Here is a 23,891-nt window from a genome sequence, read left to right on the forward strand (position 1 = left end):
CAAGACCCAACGGAGGAGGGAGGGGCAATTGATCACGATTGACTAGACTATTTTTCCCCTCTTGGGAGACCCCTCTACTTCCATGGTTAGTTGTGTGGAAGGACTGAGAGGACTCCTGACCATGCTTGGATCCTTCATCGTGCTGGGATTCCTCATGGTGCTGAGATCCCTGGGATCCCCCATGAGAGTTGGATGGTGGGGACTTGCGTCGCTTGGACTCTTGATGATGAGAACCACCTTCAGATCCCTGCTAATCATTGCCCTCTTGGCCACTGGGGTTTGTAGTGTGTTCGGAGGACATGGAGTTGTGAGGAGGAGAACGGGTAGTGTCTAAACGACGTCCAGTGGGTCTAGTAGTTTGTTTAACTCATGCCATAGAAATGAGAGATTTTAGGGCTTTGAAGTGCTTTATATAGTCTTTTTCAAAGCACTTTAGGGTTTTTCTTTTAAATTAGGGTTTTTTGAGTGCACCCCCTCCCCCCCAGTCTTTTGTCGCTAGCTCGGTAATACTTAATCTTCACCACGTTCCCTCCCAACCCACTCACCCCTCCGCCCTGCCATGTCGCACATGCAATTTAGCAATTTCCAAACAAATTTGTGAATTTTGGAATCTATAATTGACTCAAAATAACTAGAGGGAATTATTTTGTATTATTTTAAGGATATCCAATTTTTTAAAAAATTACTTAGAATCCATAGTCATGTACACCTTATCCTCTGCACCACTTCAAGGTCAAATTTCAACATGGAACTTGATGGGTGGTAGAGATAGCATATTAATCTATTGTGCAAAGATGGTCCTAGAAGGCTCAGAATCTCTGCTTATAGAGGCCATAACTCTTGCTACAGACCTCCAATCGAGATGATTTAAAAACCAAAATTGTAGTAATCAAGCTCATCTATGCCACTAGAAGTTCATATTTCAACATTAAGCTTGAGGGTTGGTAGAAACCGCATATTAATACGCGGTGCAGAATGGTCCTAGAAGGCCCAAAATCTCGCTTGTAGAGGCCATAACTTTTTCTACAGACCTCTGATCGAGATAATGTAAGAACCAAAATTGTAGTACTCAAGCTAATCTACACTATTCCAAGGTCATATACATATCTCATCATAAATATTGAGGGGTGGTAGAGACCAAGTATTAATATGCGGTGCAAAATGGTCCCAAAATACATGGAATCTTCGTTTGCATGCAATTATTGGAGTGGATCATTGTGTGTTGTTCTAGATAAAATTCTACATGGTTACCTAAATAAGAAGGAGAAGATATGTTGTTTAGAAAGCTCATTTGAATCATTGTGTGATGCAAGAGATCAAATATACTTGGTTTTATGATGCATTTAGGCCATACACCTCCAATATTTACTGTATATAATGAACTTATCTTTGAGAAGCTAAATATACAACAAATGAGTAACTAGTGGACTCATTATCAGGCTTGAGGTATAGAAGGAACCTGGAGCATCATCCACCATGCATTTTCAATAAAAAGCAAGGGATCCACTAGTTTCATTGAATGTAATTTGATCCTTTTGTATCCTCTAGGTGGCCTATGAATGGAGATGGGATGTGTTATTGCACCTCTCATCATAGAATTCTTGACAAATGGGCATGCATGCTTCTCTTTTGATAATAATACTATGAATGGAGATGGGATGTGGTATTGAACCTCTCATCAGAGAATGCTTGACAAATGGGATGCATGCTTCTCTTAATTTGATAATAATACTTTGATTGAGGGTAGTGTTGGGAGCCCCTTGTGTAGGTTGCTAGTGCCAAGAGAGCTCGATTGGATCTTGTTGATTAGGATGGTAATGAGTTTACTATTAAGCCTTTCAAACACCCATATGATTCATGTATATATGCACTCATGTGATATTTCCCAAATTAAAGGGATATCTATTATAATATGAAGTACAAATTCTGCTATTATTTATGTAGAAGTCACTTGCCATGCTTTAGGATGAATAGCATTCAATAGCTTCTTATGTGAAATTCAATTATGATACACATTGTTTAAGAAGATAGGTATAGATCATGGTGTTCTTAATAATATGATCTAATATGATTCGAGGACACTCCTTGCATTTTTAAATGTGGTTGATAGTTTGTAGTGATTTTTGTTTTGCATATATCTTTGATAGGATATGCATAAAACATTGCACTCAATATATATAGTCTAGCAAGAGATTTCTTGCATTACAAAATGAATAGACTTCTTGTTATTTGTTTCATCTACTTTGGCATAATAGACATAAATTCATTTGATAAAAATATATTCTTATTAAAGAACATTCAATGTCCATACATTAATCATGCCTTTGACTTTTTTGGTTGTTTAGATCTATTTACAATGTAGATTGTGTTTGTAGTGATCTACTAGGCTAAGCAGTAGCAATGGAAAGGGTAGTGGTGAGAAGCGTGATCAAACGACCAAACAAAACGAAAATGATCCTTGATTTGTTGATGATGAATACTTAGAGACTTTGAATTGAAAATTAGTTTGTCATATTGGTCAATGTAATATTTTAACTTGGTATTTTATTACTTTAAATCACATCGATATTAAGCAAGACTATGGGTAGTACTATGACATCTTACACATGATATTCTACTACTTGAATCATTATGCCAAATTGTGGTTATTTCTTCTTTCTAATTGTTGGATGCATGTGATGGGTTAAGTCAAATGTCATAAATTGATTTTTCTTGCTTGGTTTTCATTGATCGCTTCATGAGGCTAGCTCGGTTTTCATCGCTCGGGCCATAGACTGCCTCCATCCCATGGAATTTGACCATGGCTCTCTGCAAATTCTCTACATCCACAAACATTATTGAAAGAATTCATCTCAAACGTTTGGATGCAAGATTTCTTTTTACTCTTCCAAGTCATTGTGCCACTTACACAATGGTATCCTCCAAGGTTTTCTCTAGTACATTGGTTAGTTTCTTGACATGCAAGCCTTACAGACCACAATGTTGGCAGTGACATTGTAGATATCTTATAGTTTTCCTCCATAGAAAACTTGAAAATTTTAAAAACAAAGTTGAAAGCTTCACGAATTACACCAGCAGCATCACAAGCTCCAAGCACCTCCTTTGCTTGCATGAGGCCCTTGAAATCCTTCATTACCTCTCTAGCAACTTGTTCACGTAGCCCTTTTTGTCTAGAGTCCAACACTTCCATGACATCACTTGGCTTTATTAAACTTCGTCAAACATATGAAGGATCACTATCATCCATTTCCATTATTCCTATGACATCCTCCATGAAATTCCTAAAGTAGAGTACAAATGAGTCTTAGTGGAAACAATGCAACACCACAAATATTTTGGAGTAAGAAATTTCATTGAAATTTTGGGGAACTAACCTTGCAACCTGTATTCTCCTCTTTCAAGCACCACTATTGGTTGACAATGCATCCATAGATTGCAATTGTCTTTTCCTCTCCTTTAGTCCCAAAGGTGTTTCCTTCAACTTTTGTGCTCGTTCTATTGACTTCTCTTCTTCCTTCTCCATAGCACGTTGAACTTGGCCATAGATAGACCTTTCCAAATCTTGTTTGCTTTTAGGGAGCTTCTGAATTGATTCTTCCAATTCATGTCGCTCCAAGTCCAGTGCATGTGCTTTCACTGAGTTCTTTGTTTTGCAATTGGACATCCTGTATACTATTATGCATTGCCACAATAGTAATATTTCCCAAATGTGCAAGTTCTTCTACTTGGGCTCTCTGCACTTTGCTTGCTTGCATAGCCAATGTCTGAGAATGGTTCAATCGATTGCAATAACCAAGCAGTTCAGCATGTCCCTTGCCAACAAACTGAATAACATCATGCACTGTATGAAAAGGAGGACTCTTTTGGGTGGTAGGCTCTAAAGGATGCAAGTTTCCATCCACCCAAAGGTGAAGCTGCTTCTTCCCTTGCAATTGAAGACTGTGGAGCACGCTTTGAGGAGTTCCACTATATCCCAAATAGCATGTGCTTGCATATTCTGCCTCCAGTTGTAGGTTCATATGGTGCTTGTTGGATATGTCCTTGAATGGTGCCATGAGTACTCAAAGAGAGGTATCAGTGATGCAGGCTAAAATGTAGGGGAGAGCTGGCAAAGATGGAGCAGTGAGAGGGAGAGAGTAGCAAGGAAGAGGGAGGAGGAGAAGCAAATGAGAGCAAGAGGAAGAGGAGGAGGAGAGTAGGGCGACATGTGTAGAAGGGAGGGAAGGAGCTGCTATAGAAGGGAGGAGGGGAGAGATGCTACAGGAGGGAGAGGGAGGGGAGACATTCTACAAGAGGGAGGAGCAGAGGAGAGGGAGCCTGGGCGGCTGGAGAAGGAGGGGAGAGGAAGGAGGGAGGAGGAGCCAGAAGGAGGACGAGGAGGGGAGAGGGAGGAGAGAGGAGGAGGAGCAAGACGGAGGAGGGGAGAGGAGGAGGGAGGGGGAGGGAGGAAGAGGGAGAGGGAGAAGGAGGGAGGGAGGAAGGGAGGAGAGAGAGAGAGGGAGGGAGGGAGATTCGAAATTTGAAATTCAAATTTCAAAAAGTGGCCCCCTCCCCTCATTGATGGGGGAAGAGGTGGGCTCAAATGTGGGCTTAGCCCACCTAGGTTGGACAAGTTAGGCCTCTTTGGGACCCTCCAAGCCCCTTGCATTAGCTCGCTAAGCATTCCCTAATCCATTCCTTATGAGGCCCTTTTGAGACCCCAATTCTCCCCTAATGCGTCACGAATGGTTCAATCGATTGCAATAACCGACAATCGAGCATGTCCCTTGCCGACAAACTAAACAAGATCATGCACTATAAGAAAAGGAGGACTCTTTTGGGTGGCAGGGTTTAAAGGATACAAGTTTTCATCCACCCAAATGTCAAAATACTTCTTCCCTTGTAATCGAAGACCGGGGAGCACGCTTTGAGGAGTTCCACTATATCCCAAACAGCATGTGCTTGCATATTCTACCTCCAGTTGTAGGTTCACATGGTACTTGTTGGATATGTCCTCAAATGGTGCCATGAGTAGCAAGGACGAGGGAGGAGGAGAAACAGATGAGGGCAAGAGGAAGAGGAGGAGGATAGTAGGGCGACAGGTGTAGAAGGGAGGGAAGGAGCTGCTACAAAAGGGAGGAGTAGGGGAGAGATGCTACAGGAGGGAGGAGGAGGGGAGAGATTCTGCCAAGGGAGGAGCAGAGGAGAGGGAGCCTGGGTGGCTGGAGAAGGAGGGGAGAGGGAGGAGGGAGGAGGAGCTAGAAGGAGGAGGAGGAGGGGAGAGGGAAGAGGGAGGAGGAGGAGCAAGATGGAGGAGGGGAGAGGAGGAGGGAGGGGGAGGGAGGGAGAGGGAGAGGGAGGAGGAGGGAGGGAGGGAGGGAGGAGGGAGGAGGGAGGGAGGAGGGGGAGGGAGAGAGAGGGAGGGAAGGAGAGAGAGAGAGAGGGAGGGAGGGAGATTTGAAATTTTCAATTCAAATTTCAAACATCGGCCCCCTCCCCTCATTGATGGGGGGAGAGGTGGGCTCAAATGTGGGCTTAACCCACCTAGGTTGGGCTGGTTAGGCCTCTTTGGGACCCTCCAAGCCCCTTCCATTAGCACACTAAGCATTCCCTAATCCATTCCTTATGAGGCCCTTTTGAGACCCCAATTCTCCCCTAATGATTAAAGGGGCCACAACAAGAGAAAGTATTTAGTAGGCTCGCAGATATAATGAACCTTGGCCCCAATCCTCCAACCAAGTAGACCGCACGAAAGAGCACCATCAACCCTTTGTGCCTCGATATTATCACATATGAGGATCCTCTAGTACGACCTGAGCAAGAGCCTCAGCCTGTTGTCTCATAGCCTCATGAAAAGGAAAAGAGACCAAGGACAAAGAAGACCCCTAGGCGCGACAAGCCACCTCGAAGGACCCACCAGACACAAGAAGAGAAGTCTGAAGAGACAGTTGCAGGAGAGGAGAGGCGAAAGAAGTTCAAAGCAAACAAGCGGCCATGGGGCCATGTCGAGAGGCCAGTGCAAGGTCCCCCAAAGATTAAGAGGCGCAAAAAATCAGGCGTGAAGGCACTTCAAGAGATTCGCAAGTTCCAAATCACTGTGGACAATCTCATTTCCCATGCACCCTTCGAGCGTGTTATACGTCAAATAGCACAGCATTACAAGGATGATGTGCGTTTCACTTCAGGCGCTATGGGAGCAATTCAAGAGGCAATGGAGCAAATGACAGTAGGTCTTTTTGAAGACGCGAACTTATGTGCTATCCATGCCCAAAGAGTAACAGTGATGGACAAGGACCTTGCACTTGCCAAGTGCATCCCCGCTCCGATCCCTCCCTTAGGCCCTAGATGTTGTTTAGGTTCATTTGGTGTAACGTGAGTCATTTTGTAAGTCTCTGCCCTTTGAGGCCAATGAATAAAATATATTTTTATGTTCTATTACTGTTCTTATGTTATTATACATGTTACGTGATGCTTTCCATCAATTCATGCAAGTTCAGTGTGAATTTGAGTGATCAAATGATGTTTTTTCACCGTGGCACAGAAGGCAAATGTGTTCAGCACCATGCGGGGAGCTTAGAAATGCCAAACCCTGCTATGGCGTGTGTGAGGCCTATTTGGTCAAACACGCCTCATACGCGCCATAGCAGATTTTGGCATTTTTGAGCTCCCCGCACGATGCCGAACACATTTGCCTTCTACACCATGGTGAGATTCTTACTAGATTGCACAGAAATGACCATTATAGCTCAAAAATTTATCTGATAGCATGCTTTTGAACAGAATAGTGAATAAAAATATTAATCCCAACAACAATTAAAGTTACAAAATACAATGACAGTATAAAATAAATTTTGTAAAAGAACACAAAATGGGGCACTGTATAAAAACTATATCTGTATTCATATAAAATAAAATTTCTATACAATAAGGCTTTAGAGCCTTTCTCTCTTCTCTAAAACACTGAGAACATCAGGCTTTGAATTCCCAAATACACTCCTAGCTCTAAACCTAGTCGATAGATAGTCAACGCTATTGTCATTTTATTGGCCATGAACATGGCTGCTGCCATCAATGCCATACCTTGAAAATTGGTTCTAAAGGCATTAAGGGCAGCCATGCGGTTCACCAAAATGACCAATCACTCATGACAAGGCCTTGCACTTTAGGACGTCATCAGTGCCATGTGGAGAAAAATTTTTATGGATGACCACAAAGCACCCTTTTGCTTGGCCAAGGTAATGTGCCAGTGAGTGATCTCTCGGCCAAAGCTACTACAAACAAGGATTGCTGAGATGGGAATAGGTCAACCTCAAATGCTTTTTGCAATAGTCCAACATTACATTAGAATTCCATTAAAGCAAAAGTATACCAAGAGAGAAGAAATTCAAAGCTCATAGTTTCTTACCACTATGGAGTTGTCATGCTCAATCCCTTCCTCTTTCTCAATGAGGATGGATCCAGAGGCCTCCAAGAGAAACTAGGGCTGACATCGTCAACAAGTTAAGAATTGAATCATCTGCTCCCAAAAACCTAGGTTCTTGCATAGTCATGTCCACCTCATATCCACATAGGACACCAAGAGCTTCATCCTCTCAGAGACCAAACATAACCTCTATGTCATGGAGAAAGAGGTATTGTTCTCCATCAATAAGAAGGGGAGCTAGGAACCATATCACTGTTGTGGGGTCAATAGAGGTGGTGCCCAAGATGGATGGAAGTTGAGAAGTAGAATGGGGTTCAAGAGGTCACTGGAGCACTTCCAGGGCCAATGTAGCTTCTCGCTCCTCAGCTTCTTCATCCATGGGCTCTTCATTGTAGATGTTGGGCTCATCTATAGAAATAGGATAAAAAAGGGTAGGGGCAGGGGTAGGGCTTGAGGTCAAGGCCTCCTCTTCCATTTGTCCCTCCTCGAGAAGGAAAATAAAGGCCATTTCCCAATATAGGAACTATTTCCTGTGTTTTTGATGACTCCGCATGCTAGGACGTCATCAATGTTCAACTCCCTAAACCCTAGGGGTGTGACCTGGGCTCGAAAGTGATCTAAATGCTTCACGAACCTGGGTTCTTGATCAAACAAGTACTTCAAATAATCAAGGGGACCCATCTTTTTGTAGACTCGTCAAGTTGATATGCAAAACTCACAATACTCGGCTAAGGACCCTACAAACATAAAGATGACTACTTAATATGTTAGTACCTACTAGAGGAGACTAACCGACTCTCATCATGACAAGAAGGCCAAAACCATTGTGAGGAGTGACCTTTGTAATGGCCACGAACCGCCTTGCCCTTCTAGTCATCACACCAAGTGTACTGCATGCACATGCTCACTACATGAACCACCAATTACTACTTACACTCTTGCATGGACAAATCATGTTACATTTTCCACCACGTATAGAACCTTCCATCAATCAAAGACAATCAACTAGAATGGTGACCAAACAATCCTGCTATACACTATCATGCACTTGAATATCCCTATGAGGATCATTCCTTGAACAGAGTCTACAAGTGCTAATGATTTAAATACAATATTAACAATTAATGAAACATATATTTGTATTATTTGTAAGGTCTATTCATACATCAAGCAATGCCTCATGGCTAAGTGCATTGTTGAAACACCGAGGATAAAAAACCCCAGATATTATTAATATCCAATCTTTGGAACCAAAAGTTGGAATGCAGCCATCATGTCTCTATTATCTCTAGAGTATGTGGGGAGCAACAAGTCTTACAAAAGATGTTTGTCTCATCCTATATCTAATTTTACAGTTATCAAGTGTAAAATAATAGTATCCGAGGGGGGCTTGCTATTGCCAACTGCATTTCTTCTCTGACAACCGCATGGTCCACTTCTCTTCTAGTTCCAACATAAAATTAGGATGTCCTTGCGAAGAAATGAATACCTTGACATTTGGGCTATGAGTCCCATCATGCAAATCATCATCTATTACAGGTTTTTCCATATAAACCTTCTATATGTGAAAGACATGCAAAGATATTGCCTTCCAATGAAATACCTGCAAAAATTAAAATCGGTCATAATAGTAGCCTGTAACATTTGCCTTTTTTATACAAACAAGACTGGTTAGATACAATTACCAAAATGTCACAATTAAAGTGTCCAGTAAATATTGTACCATGTCTTCACTATAATAGCATGTTCTTGTTGTCATCCATTATCGATTAATTCACAGAACCAATCTAGTTCGAAGCTATCGCAAGTACATGCTATCTTTGTTTTCCTACATTGCTTACAATTAGAAAAGAAATCAACAAATCATGGGAATGGAAGAAACCAACTCAGCCAAGCCTAGAAGTTGGCTTCATAGCATTTCTCACATCATTGGTTTTGCAGGTGCATGAAATACGTGAATAGAGAAGAGGGCAAATGACTAATCAAGAGTGGAATGAAGATAGTTTTAAACAAGTTGCTAGAAAGTGGTGGGACCACATTTTGGGAGTGTATGGAGGAGGTAAAACCTTTTGGAAGAGAGAAAAGAGTGAAAGAGTTGGTTTGAAAGTCAAAGGACTAAGCCAAATAGTTGAACCATAGATGGATAGGAGGAAAACAAGGAGGCCTAGGCATGCCAACGATAATATTTTAATGTGAAGCCCCAACCATGTTTCTGTAGGTGTTTTGGGAAAAAAGTGGAATTTTTCCTAGATTTGGGGAGCCTCTGTTATAGAGAAGTCCAATGGCATAATCTCCTTGATGGAGCCTCTAAAATTTTAATAATTCTCTAAAGGCCCTTTTTTTTAGTCCAAAGATTTTGTAATGACAACTCTAAATTCATGAGTTGATTTGAAGAATAAAAGGGTAGCTTTTGAAAGACTCTTTCAAGAAAACAAAAATTTCACAGATTCACCACTTTATCTATAATACCTGATCCATGCTTTCAAAGAAAGTTTTTCGCACTGTCACTTGCCTGTTTGAATCCTCACCAAGCCAAAGCTATGGGGAAAGGAAAGGTGAAACTCAAGCTAAGCTTGATAATGGTATAGATGGTGAATACAATAGGTTGAATGAAGCTACTTCAACTTCGAGACACAATCGCTCGCACTTAGGGGAAACATAAGTTTGGAAAGAAAATCAATGCCTTACCAAAAATGTCTTGTCAATCTTTCAGTTCCTTAGTAATGGTGTAGAACGTAATCATGCAATTAACTCTTTACATTCAATTGAAAAATATCGAAACCTTTTTTTTTCCTTTTTCTACTATGTATTTTGCTATATTTTCATGGTATATATTGGAAAAGCATTCCACCTTACCTTGCTGCCACCCTAAGAGATAGGACACACTAGCTTGTTCATTGTGTCATACAATTAACTAATGTGAATAATGATAAGACCACACTAGATCTACAGGGAAAAGGCATTGTTACTAATTTGTTAGGTCCAAGTGAGCAAGTTAATTTAACACAGGTACCCCCTAGTAATGCTATCATACCACAAGCTCAAACTACTCAGAGCACCTTGATGGAAGATCCAAGCAAAATAGCTATTGTTAGCAAGTTGCAAACAGATACTTTACAAATTATCAAAGATCCAGCTTGCTACCATCTCTGAATCCTACATAAGAAGTATCATTGTTTGGGCCCCCCCATCGTGTACTCTAAGGTGAGGGTATTCATGTACTACAAGAAGTACCAATGCTTCCTCCTCCCTATCATGTATTCCAAGGTTAGGTTCTTAGTAATGGTGTAGAATGTAATCATGCAATTAATTCTTTAAATTCAATTGAAAAATATCAGAACCTTTTTTTTTCCTTTTTCTACTATGTATTTTGCTATACTTTCGTGCTATATATTGGACAAGAATTCCACCTTACCTTGCTTCCACCCTAAGAGACAGGACGTCATACAATTAACTAATGTGGATAATGATAAGACCACACTAGATCTATAGGGAAAAGGCATTGTTACTAATTTGTTAGGTTCAAGTGAGCAAGTCAATTTGACACAGGTACCCCCTAGTAATGCTATCATACCACAAGCTCAAACTACTCAGAGCACCTTGATGGAAGATCCAAGCAAAGTTGCTATTGTTAGCAAGTTGCAAACATATACTTTAATAGATTATTAAAGATCCAGCTTGCTGCCATCTCTGAATCCTGCATAAGAAGTATCATTGTTTGGGCTTCCCTGTCGTGTACTCGAAGGTGAGGGTATTCATGTTCTACAGGAAGTACCAGTGCTTCCTCTTCTCTATCATGTATTCCAAGGTTAGGTTCTGTGTTGGCATCATGTATGGCTACCACATGTCAGAGAAAGCATCGAGTATGGGGGGATCCCACTCCCCCACCTCCTAGCCATGCAAGGCCCTCCTCTCCTCTTCAAGCTAAACACATGACTTTTGCCCACCAATATCAAGAATCTCTTGAGTGACCTCAAACCACTTAGTAGATCATTGAGTCCCAATAAAAGTTGATGGTGCACCAAGAACAACACCTTCAATCCCTTGACATTACTACTATTGATCTACAACAGAGTTGTCAAAACAATGCCAACCTTTGTCAACAGGTGGCAACATTAAAACAAATTCAAACATTGATCTAGTAGCTCCCGGAGCACTCAAGCATCCCATCGAGACAAATAGATATCACTTATGATGAGGATGCTACTAGGCACGGTGGACAAGCATAGGTAAAAAAACCAATGGACCAATCAAGCATAGCCATAAATGCTCCCGTACAAGAGTAGAGTCTTTACTCCGGGAAAGTGGTTATCAAAGAGTGGGAGCCAACCAAGAAGAGCATACTTCAGCATATCAACCACTTCTCCTTTTGGATCCTGAGTTCTAGCCCCATATTGATCAATTTATTCCCTAGACATGCCATGTTGGCAAAGGTATGCAGACTTCAATTCCATACTACTCCAACATTGTGGACAAGCCATCCCTAGAGAATACGGAGATCATAGCTTGAATGATTAGCATGACTTGCCAAGCCCTTCTTTGCATTACCTACAAGATATTTTGAGAATCACTCCTCTTAGATCTCTATACAAACCATCCCCTTAACAATACTAGTTTTCTCAAACCTGCATTAGCTATTTGGTTCCAAGAAGCATTTTTGGATAAGTATGATAACCCCACTAAGATGAGGTCAGAGTATGAATGGGCAACCCATTCTTTTGACTTAACGATGAAGGAGAAAGACAATAGGAAGGGGAGATAATTTTAGTAAATATGTCTTGACCTACACTACTAGCTTACTTCTCTCAATAACTACACTTCTTGAGTAGTTGTTGGGCTCTACTTGCATTGAGGCTACCACCATGTATAACCACATTTTGACCATGTTTAGATCATTTGAAAAATGGGTGGATCCTCCCAGATCGAATGTGCATCATTGCCAACTTCATTTCGAGGATACATCCTAGTATCAACCATGGTTAAGCTAGATGGTATAGGATTGGATTAGAGCATGGCAAACCATCCAAAGCAAGCACTGATTGATGTCAGTAGCTATACCACCATCATCTCCACCTAGATAACTTGAGCCTCAGGGGGGAGCCATGCTCATCAATACTTCTGAATCTCTATGCACATCATCTGCTATAAGTCTCATCAGATGACCCTTGGTGACTCTACAACAATGAATCTTAGTCCCCAAATGAAGGAAAATAAATTTTGTTTCTTGAAACAATGGTCTACCAGTGGTCCACCAATGTTTGAGAGCTATGGGCGCATGGTGCAAGCAAAGCCGAGGCAAATGTTAACAAAAAGTTAACACAATGATTTGGGTCAGGTCAGCTTAGGTCTAAACCACACAGATAGTAGGATTGGGATTTGTGGCCAACACCAATAGCAAGCAGTACCACCCTAAATTACCTTAAAAAGGTAAAATCTAGAAGAATCGAGGAACCAATTATAGTTAGTAGTTATGTACATTTGAAGGAATAAATTAGGAAAGTAGTCTAGCTCAACCGCCTAAGTCTGAGTCGAAGGTCTTAGTATATAGGTTTTGCTAGTATATTGTAATGTGCCCTTTCCCATGCTAGTACTATTCTTGTTTTGCTATGCATAGGCTAGAAATATTGACTCAATGTTTTGTCTCTCATAGGGCCTGTGCCTCAAACCAAAGAGAGAAAGAGTGGCGAACATTACAATGCTAGTTCTATAGCTATGGCCATTTGTAATTCAAGAAGACCCTATCACATGTAATACAAATGTGTTAAATTGCCATATTGCTACTTTCTATTCCTTGAGCAATACTTGTGTTTAGAGTTCAATTGGTCAACCACCATCTCCACACGGTTCCGCCCACACAATGCAAACCTAGTTTTTAGTGTTTTCCATTGATATCTATTTCTACATCCCAAAAGATGTAGGAAAAGCCTGGCAGAGCAACCTCAAGATTGCAAGAGTGGGTATCTTCCTATTCGGCCAAACACTTGACACACCAAATTGGACACCAAGTATTTGATCAAATCGAGGGGTGAGAAAAAGACCTTCAACAGTAGGAATTTTCCTAAACTATTACAGAAGAGCTATTTTATAGCATGAGCAGCTCCAGAAGAAAATTACCTCTGTATTCTTTCTAGGTCACCTGGGTATTGATCTATTTACATATTGTTTATCTTCCTAAATCACCACTATGGCATGCTTCATGCTCAATACTATATTGAATTTTAGCGTATGTGTTTCTGGTAATGCTTAAAACCTTTGTTGGCCTTGGATTGTTGAAGCATGCAGACTTTACGTAGAGGCATGCGATACGAAAGAAAAATATGTCACTTGGATAAAATATCTTCCAAGTTTATATCTCTAGCCTTTTCGTAAATGAACAAGCAATATAACATGCCTTGGGCATAGAATGGTTGTTTTTCTTTCTTTAAGGTGTGAGGTTTTTTGCACAAATATTTTGCATTGAGTCTTTCTTATGTTTCTTTACCACCACTATCATTGTTTTTGAGGTCTAAGAGCCCTAGCTTGGCCACCAAAGTCTACCCAATTTGATCAAGGTGTATTTTTAAGGCTACTCCGAGGCCCATAGAATCCTACAATAAGCAAGCCTACTAATGGCTCCTCCAGATGCAAAATTTCTTAACTACCAAACCAGAGAGCGTTTTCACATTGAATCAATTGGAAATTTAAGTTAATTTTACACAAAAATTGTATGTATTTGCATTCCATATCTCTATGCTGTAGCCATGGAGGTGTTGCTGTGTGATGAAATGCACCCGTCATTCGCTAATCCTAAATCTTCACGAGTGTGAAAACTAATGTAATAGTCCTCAATTTATCAATCTACTTCTCGCTCCTCGCGCTCCTACCTGCCGCCTCTCCCTTCCACTGCCTTCTGCGACATCTCTCCTTAGCTAGCTCCACATCCTCTCTCCTGAGCTAGCATCCGCCTCTCCATCCGCTGCCAGTCTTCTCCACCTCTGCAGCAGCTAGCATTCGCCTCACCATCCGCTGCCCGTCCTCTCCACCATCCGCAACAGCTGGCTTCCTACCTTCCCCCATCCACAGGCTTCCGCCTCCTCTCCTCTTTCTTTCCCTCCCCTTCCCCCTTCACTCAACTCCTCCATGCCCCTTCTGCGTCGCTCCGTCCCCTCACCCCCCGCTCAGCCTTCTCTACTCACATGCACATCAACAGTACCACCGAGAAGCATTAATATAGAGCTTGCAAAGGTAGTTAGAAGCTTCCAGTGACATCGCATTAATTCGCTTCATTTTGTCCCTCTTACCTTACATTAAGTGTGCCACCCATCCACTTATTAATGGTATTTTAATTTTGGGAACGTTAGGTGCCCCTATTGGTATAAAATACATACTGGCTCTACGAAAATAAAATCCTATTTATTAGTTCCATCTCACAAACAATTTAGTTGATTAACCTAAGTTAGTACGCCCCCTATGCTCGCACCCCCAACCTCCCTACTTTGTCCCTCCCGGCTGTGCCCTCAGCCTCCCCCCTCCCCTACTACCCTCTCCTCCGTCGTCTTGAGTCTCCCTCCTCTGCCACTCCTCTCGACCTCCACCATCTCCAACTCTCCCCTTCTCTCTTCCCTCTTTCCTACTTCCCTCCCTCATCTATCGCTCTCTCCATCCCCCTTTTTCCCTCCCCATCCCTCCCTCTAGGTTGCTCAACCTACCCTCTTGGAGTGGTGCATCCTCTCATGGGAAAACACCTGCTGGAAACTCTGGTGTTGGCCATGAAATGCAAGCTGAATTCCATGAGAAACAATATCAATGTCCTTGACCAATCATATTTAGTATATCCATGGTCAATGTCCCAATCTCAAGCATAATGCAAAACCAAAAGTTACAGTACCATGTACATGTCTAAGAACCCTTTCAGTTGCATTCAATGTGTGATTGTGGAACAATGCCTAAACTGACGGAGCAACCTGGCAATGTCAATCCTAATAGAGTACAAATAAATGAGGTTACCCATTACTATCTATAAAGCAGACCATCAAATTATTCAGTTGTGTCATACTTATTCAACTTTAGGCCTATTGGAAGTTGACCAAACGGGAGACGGAGGGGATAAGCTCATACACACTGAAGGAGCAAAACTTCATTCAACAAATGAAAATATGGAGTTATGGGTTATATATGAAACTCTAAACTGGCATAACTAGATTCACCTAACTAGAGTTAGTTTGAATAACCATACCATTGTAATATTTCTGCAAATCTCATACTCTGGAAATGTCTTAGTAAGACTTGGAGTACCTAAAGTACCTGGTTGCATAAATTCATCATAGGAATACGGCAACGTTCAACTCTTAAAGTCTCCATCATATTATCATGTCATAAAAAGTCTTATCAGAGATACTTACCTCGTAGATAGATATAACACCTTTTCAGCAAAAGAAGATACAAGGTAAAATAGCCTAGTATGAAACTTCAAAACTGAAATACTAGAGCTAGCTCATAGAAGACTTTAAATACTAGAACTAGCTCACAGAAGTTTTGTCCAATTAAATATAGTGGGGACAAATCTGTAATAAGACAAAATGCAAATGCCACAGTTAACAAAACCTTAAGCAAGTCACAAACTGTACTTGCAGAAACCAAACACCTGTTAAGGTTGTTAGAACATGAAGTCAAGTTGAGTGTTCTAGTGTGTACTAGGAACTAGTATTTGTGTGAGAGTGCCACGTGTCATATTGGGAATTATCCCATATACACTAGGTACTTTAGTTTGTGTGTGCACTCTATAAGAGTGTTGTACTTCCTTGTGTCAAATCATAGGAGTCAACATCTACATCAAGCTTTCCATCATGTGAGTACTTTGGTTATCTTTGCTTTGCTCTAGCATTTTCATTATGTCTTTCCATTCCATTCTTGCACCTTAATGTGGTATCAGAGCCAGGTCCCCTTCCTCCTTGCCTTCCAAGGAATTGAGTTGAGAGAGGCCAGAAAGAGAAGCTTCTCTCTCTCTCTCTCTCCTTGGAAGGCTTCCCTTCCCGTACCCCTTCATGTGGAGCTGGAGCTTCCCTGTGGTCTTCATTAACATGTAGCTGCCCACGATTTCCCTCTTCATTTGCCATCTTCTCCTCCAAATCTGGCCGCTCCCCTCGTGTTTGCTGCCCGCCACCTCTTCTCACTTACCTCGCCATTCTCTTGCTGCTGCCCGCCACCTCTTCTCACTTACCTCGCCATTCTCTTGCTGCTGCCCGCCTCTACATCAAGCTGCCACTACCCTGCTGCTGCCGGCCTCTACATCATGTCGCTCCTATTTGTCCCTGATGCTGCTCAAAATCTGCGCCAAGTTCTGTCCCATCCTTCAGCAACTGTCTAGCGGTTACTTCATTCTTCATCGCCATCATTTGTTGCTGCAGTTCTGCCCCGTCATTTGTTTCCAATTCAGCACACCAACTGTTGCTGAATTCTGAGTAAAAGTGCGCCCCATTCTCCTGCATCTTCCCATGAATACTCACGTTGCCATTGACAAGTTCAATGGCCAAGGATTCCACACCTGGCAAATGAAGATCAAGTTCCACTTGATGAAGTACAATCTATGGAATCTGGTCAAGGGAACTTCTTCATCAAAAGAGAGGGAAAAGGAACCTCAACGTCTCGAGCAAGCATTCGCAATCATTGCATTGGGTCTTGGAGACAATTATTAGCATCACATTGCCAATCTTGAAGATCCTGCTGAAGCTTGGGCTGTGCTTGACCACTTATTTGGTGCAAGTAGCAAGCATTCTAAGCTGTCACTCAAGATTGAGTTCTTTGAGTTAGAGCTGACATCTGGAGCACCTCTTGATGCTCACATCAACAAAATGAGAAGTCTCATGAACCAGTTGGCTTCGGTTGATTCACCGGTGACAGAAGATGATTCTATGGCAGTGCTTCTCAAAAGCATGCCAAAAGAATACGACAACCTGGTAACCACGCTGAAATATGGTCCTAATCCTTCATTTGAAGGAATCATAAGTGCATTGCAGGAAGAGGAAAGGAAGAAAGAGAAACAGAAGGATGAGGGAGAACTAGCTTTGGCAACCAAGTTCAAAAGGATGAATTTTAAAGCTTGTAAACATTGTGGCAAAAACAATCATGATGAGAAAGATTGCTTTCGCATCAAGCCATGTGGGATTTGTAGCAAGAATGGCCACTCTGAAAGTAACTGTTTCTCAAAGAAAAATTCAGCAAATATGGTGGAGGACACAAGTGATGAAAAAGCATGTATGGTAGATGATAAAGATTTTTGTTTCTAGGGTTCCTTGCCTGGATCATGTTTCCAAAAAGGATTTTGTAAACCTGTTGCAACCGCTATGAGTATGCAAAGGTATCTTGTCTTAATCTGTTTGACCTCTTAGAGGTATCTATTATGTTTTGTGTGTTTATCCTGGTATATCCCATATTATGTACCTACCCAAGGATGTCCAACTTGCATGAGAGACTAGAGCCGTGGATTCATCCTTGACCAGAGACCCTGGCATGAGAGACCATGAGCCTATGATTTATCCTTGCAGTATGAGGCATTTCCTTGAGGGGGGATTTGTTGGGAATATCAAGGAGCTACATTTTTTTATGGACGCATGCTATCACTCACCTTTCCTTCATGGGGGGGTGTTAGAACATGAAGTCAAGTTGAGTGTTCTAGTGTGTACTAGGAACTAGTATTTGTGTGAGAGTGCCACGTGTCATATTGGGAATTATCCCATATACACTAGGTACTTTAGTTTGTGTGTGCACTCTATAAGAGTGTTGTACTTCCTTGTGTCAAATCATAGGAGTCAACATCTACATCAAGCTTTCCATCATGTGAGTACTTTGGTTATCTTTGCTTTGCTCTAGCATTTTCATTATGTCTTTCCATTCCATTCTTGCACCTTCAAAGGTAAGGAGACTGGATTTCTAGAAACTCACAACCTTCACACATGATCCAAACTCACTTTTGTCCTTCCATTCTCCTGGTCTGAGTCCGCCTCTTTCTGTCATACTAGCATTAACATTTCAAGTGAGAGGGATAAGCGCTACCATAGCTACACTAGGATTACAAACAGTCCCCACAAGAACACTTTCCATTCTTGAAAACATGAAAGCGTTAGCTTCTCTGACAAGAATAGTTTGCTGCTCTAGTTTGGATATAAGTGTTGTAGCTGAATGACGGTCTCTGCAAATCCGAAGATTTTTTACAACAGTATGGGGACCCAATGCAAATCTGGTACATATCCTCTTTCCTTAATTTGAAAGAAAGATCCTCGTGCTTTGCATATATATAATTGCTTTGGTAATGTCCTGTATCCCCTACCAAAAATGAATGCACAATTCTGCCAACATTAGTCCAACTGTGTCCTGATTTCTTCCATGCTTGTTCTTTTAATCTCATTAACTCAATCTGCTTAGTGTCCTTCTGCATGTGAGCATCTGCATAGATGTTAGACATCAAGACATAAGCTGCAGCATCCTTTTTATCCAATTCCATTGCATGTTCAAAGGCCCAACTTCCAAGCTCCACATTCCCCCATTTCCAACAAGCACTCAACACAGTATGCCACAGCCTGAGATTAGGATTTAACGGCATCATCTCTATCATCACTACTGCCTTCTCTAATTGCCCTGCACGGCCAAGGAGATCAACCATGCCAGTGTGGTGCTCAATAGTTGGAGTGATGCCATAGTCCTTGCTCATGGAATCAAAGTACATCTGGCCCTTCTCCACTAGACCTGTGTGACTGCATACAGTAAGAATGCTAAGGAATGTGGCCCCATTTGGTTTTGTGTCTTCTGCTCTCATTCTGTCAAGCATAAGAAAAGCCTTTTCACTCTCTCCTAGCTGGGCATACCCTGCAATAAGTGCATTGCAGGAGACTGCATCTCGAGTTGGAAGTTTGTCGAACACTTCATGTGCATTTGCAAGCAAGCCACACTTGGCATACATATCAACCAATGTGCTACCAACAAAAGGATCTATTTCCAACAACCCCTTTCTTGTGATCTCAGCATGTATTTCTCGGCCCTTGTCTATGGCTCCTATGCTGCCACAAGCTTTCAAGCTGTACATAAATGTGACGGCATCAGGAGAGACATCCTCCGATTGCATCTGTACGAAACAGTTCAGTGCGTCCTGACCAAGGTCATGTTCAGCATACCCTGCAATAAGTGCATTCCAGGAGACTGCATTTCGAACTGGAAGTTTGTCAAACACTTCCTGTGCTTTTGCAAGCAAGCCACACTTGGCATACATATCAACCAAGGTGCTGCCAACAAAAGGATCTATTTCCAACAACCCCTTTCCTGCAATCTCAGCATGTATTTCTCGGCCCTTGTCTATGGCTCCTATGCTGCCACAAGCTTTCAAGCAACAAATAAATGTCACCACATCAGGAGAGAGGCCCTCCAATTGCATCTGTTTAAAACAGTTCAGAGCATCATGACCAAGGTCATGTTCGGCATACCCTGCCATAAGTGCATTCCACGAGACTGTATTTCGAATTGGAAGTTTGCCAAACACTTCCTGTGCTTTTACAAGCAAGCCACACTTGGCATACATATCAACCAAGGTGTTACCAACAAAAGGATATCTTTCCAACAACCCCTTTCTCGCAATCACAGCATGTATTTCTTGGCCCTTGTCTTTGGCTCCTATGCTGCCACAAGCTTTCAAGCTGCAAATAAATGTGACCGCATCAGGAGAGACACCCTCCAATTGCATCTGTTCGAAACAGTTCAGTGCGTCCTGACCAAGGTCATGTTCAGCATACCCTGCGATAAGTGCATTCCACGAGACTGCATTTCGAACTGGAAGTTTGTCAAACACTTCCTGTGCTTTTGCAAGCAGGCCACACTTGGCATACATATCAACCAAGGTATTACCAACAAAAGGATCTCTTTCCAACAACCCCTTTCTCACAATCTCAGCATGTATTTCTTGGCCCTTGTCTATGGCTCCTATGCTGCCACAAGCTTTCAAGCTGCAAATAAATGTTACCGCATCAGCAGAGATGCCCTCCAATTGCATCTTTTTTAAACAGTTCAGTGCGTCCTGACAAAGGTCATGCTCAGCATACCCTGCGATAAGTGCAGTCCACGAGACTGCATTTCGAACTGGAAGTTTGTCGAACACTTCCTGTGCTTTTGCAAGCAGGCCACACTTGGCATACATATCAACCAAGGTGCAACCAACAAAAGGATTTTTTTCCAACAATCCCATTCTCGTAATCTCAGCATGTATTTCTCGACCTCTTTCTTTATCTTTCAGCCTGGCACAAGCCTTTAGTAAGGCCACGAACGTATACCCACTGGGATGTACACAATCGTCCTGCATTTTTTTGTGCAGTAGGAAGGCATGCTGTAACTCCCCATTTTCAATATAACCTGTGATTAGAGCAGTCCAGGAAAAGTCATTCCGATCAACCAAGCTATCAAAAACCTGCTGGGCAGCACACAGGCTTCCAACTTCCACTAACATTGGAACGATGTAGTTCCCGAGTGACTTATGAGCTTCCAGCCCATTTTTGCGCAGGTAGGCATGCAAGCGCCGGGCATATGCTGAATTTTTGTGTTTTATGCACTTGCGCAAGATGCATGTCAAGTTTTCAACCGAAGGCGGATAGGGCATGCATTCCAAAGAAGCGAGTGCCTCCTCTAAGCTAAGCTGTGGCAGTTGTGCCATGACGCTGTACACGGCGATGTTTGCAGACTCCATTTTCTGGAGCGTGCCGTTAAACCAGTTTGGATTGTAGCAGCCGTCCATTCATAGCGACTCCTTGAATATCTGGGCCTTTTGCGTGTGCTAAAAAAGATTGATTTTCGGTTCGTCGTATACGTACTTCGTTGTTTCGATTGTCAAACGACTGGGAGGGATCGGTGAAGTAGTCCTTCCATAAGCACTCAATATTCGATGCGTCTCCGCTTCTATGGTACAGGATGACGCTCAAAGGCGGAGGAAGTGGGAGGCTGAGTGGCAAAGTATGATGTGGAACTTTTACCGGGACGTACTCGTTCGTTTTGGACCATAGAGGTTAATTAACCTATGTTTATCCATGGATTAATTGATTTATTTGGGTTAATTAATTAATTTAATTGATTGATTTATTTGGGTTAATTAATTTATTTTAAGTTAAGTCTAAGAAGAGTGCACATTCTTTAGGAGGGTGGGATTCGAACCCACAATGTTGTCTTTCACTAAGCCGATTCTTGTGTCCACCATGCTGCAATCCATGTCTTCAAGTTGTGGTGTTGCAATGCATTGAAGATGGCCATAGCCTGATATCGTCCTTGGAGTAATGTACTTGGCATTATATCAATAGATATTTTCAAAGCAGAGGACTTCTCTCTAGCATGCATTTGCCTTCCTAAATCCTCATGAATGGCAGTAAACTTACCTAAGAAGCACTCGACTAGTTTCCACTCCTCAAAGTCTGAAGGAAATACATTTGCTATGCACAAGTGCTATTTCAAAATACAATTTCAAACTGACTCATTACACTGGTTCTTTTTCAAAATACAATTTCAAAGTGACTCATTACACTTCAAAATCTTAGACAAAATGCGGACTTACAATGCGATGGTATTGTCGATTGATTACTTGACGGAGGAAGGCGCATGTCCTTCCCCATGTAGATGTGTTGCACCTTTGCAAGCCATCCTTTCTTCCCAAGCTTGAACTTCATGATGCAGCCCTTCCATTCATGCAAAAGATCACCTCTTTTACTCTTGGGAAGCTTATGTTTGTTGAGAATCAAGCTCTCAGTTATTGTTCATGTTGTGTGAGTAGGTGAATAAGGTGAGTCACACTGACTCAACCATAGTTAGTTCTTATCTACTATGTATGGGTGTTGACCTTAGTAGTGTTCAATTGTATTGTGTAGCGTGAATATGAGCTGATGGTGGAGGAGATTAGTGGAGGAGATTGTTGCTCCCTCCTGGTTGCTTCCTATATCTCTCTTCTTGTTTTTCTTAATATGGTATCAGAGCTACCGTTCCTTGCCTTCTGGTTGCCCACTGCTTGTGGAAGCTTGCGGGAGTGCTTCTCCTACTCTGAAGCTTCGAAGTGATGAGAAGAGATCTCGTTTTTTGGACTGAAGTAGCAATTTCCAGCTTCTGTTTGGCTTGGGAGCTGTCCAATTGAAGTCTTCTTGCTAAGGGGAGATCGCTATTACCCATAGGTTGCTCATGGGAGATGCATTTTGACGAAACACAACTCGTTTTTACTGTTTGGGTGTGAAAGAACGGAGCTTATCTCTTTTTCTGGACAATTACTACTTGGTTTGAGCCAAGCAAGAGGTATACACAGCAGTAAGAAGCAAAAAAGTCTCTCCAAACCTCATCGCCCAGCTCTCTTAAGGTTGTTTATGGCTGAAAAAAAAAAAACTCTCCTACATCTCATATCAAGTGAGGAGAACCTTCAGCTTGTAGATCTCGCCTTTTTGCTTCTGGACAGCTTTTGGAGACTTCAAAAGTGATATACAACTTGCTTTCTTCCTTTTTCCAGCACCCCAAAGGTTTGCTACATCCTCATACATCATTTTTGTGGAGTCTTAGTCTCTCTGTGAGCTACCAGGACTCCCGTGTTCCTCCAAACACAAAAAGTGATGTTGTTTTTTTGGTTCAAAAGTGATCAAATTGTCATTTTTCGGAGTGTTTATTTCTCAAACAGTGTGGATTTAGATGCTGGTTTGAACTGACAAGTTGGAGGCAAATATACAAGCTCCGACTTTGCTTTTAGAAGCAAGTTCATTTGGATTTACTGTTAAAAGTTATGAGCTTGGAAAACTCGGAAAAACTCACATTTTACAACTTACTGTTAAATTGTCAGATGCAGTTGCAGGCATGATATTGCAATGTTCATGAATATATGTGATGGTATTTGGATGCCTAGTGGTTAGATATTAATGTCAAGTAGCTTGACAGATGCTATGCCTTGCCAGTGATAGTAGCAAAGTGGCATTTTGAGTCCGGTTGATCCATTGAACTAGTAACTGGAAGTTTTCGGACTGCTGTCAAAAGTGTGCAAGTGCCTATTTTTAGCAGCAAATAACAGTGAAACCTTACAAAATTTGGACCTGCACTAAACTAGAAAGTTGTAGACCTGTGGATTGGCTACAATTTGTTAGTTTATAGTTTTTGTATCTGAGGTAACGTGCGGAAGTTATTGACTGTGCAAAATAGCAAAAAGTTGCAAAAATCTGCTGTTGGAAACCATGGCTAATGCTAGTGGAAGTGACAACATTACATAGATTGTTGGAGAGAAGTTGGATCAAAATAATTATGCCATTTGGAAGTTTCGAATGGAAAATTTCTTGACTGGAAAAGGCTTTTGGGATTTGCTTACAGGTGATGAGAAAGAGCCTAATTTGCCAGAAAGAAATGCTACTACAGAACAAGTTAAGAATCATAAAGCTTGGCTGGAAAGAGCACGGAGGGTACTTCATTAGTTTTCAATATCTATTTCACATGCCATGGTTATGCAAATTCTAAATTGCAAGTCTCC

The 23,891-nt window shown here is 41.8% G+C and overlaps 1 pseudogene; it reads right to left on the bottom strand.

Annotated features, from left to right (window-relative positions):
• Nucleotides 1-21,381, bottom strand: part of LOC147887593 (pentatricopeptide repeat-containing protein At3g09040, mitochondrial-like) — a 36,016-nt pseudogene extending 14,635 nt beyond the window's left edge.
• Between the last annotated feature and the right edge of the window lie 2,510 nt (nucleotides 21,382-23,891).

Source organism: Dipteris shenzhenensis, chromosome 22, assembly GCF_047967505.1.
Source record: "Dipteris shenzhenensis isolate YYH24624 ecotype China chromosome 22, Dip_SZ_1.0, whole genome shotgun sequence".
NCBI lineage: Eukaryota > Viridiplantae > Streptophyta > Polypodiopsida > Gleicheniales > Dipteridaceae > Dipteris > Dipteris shenzhenensis.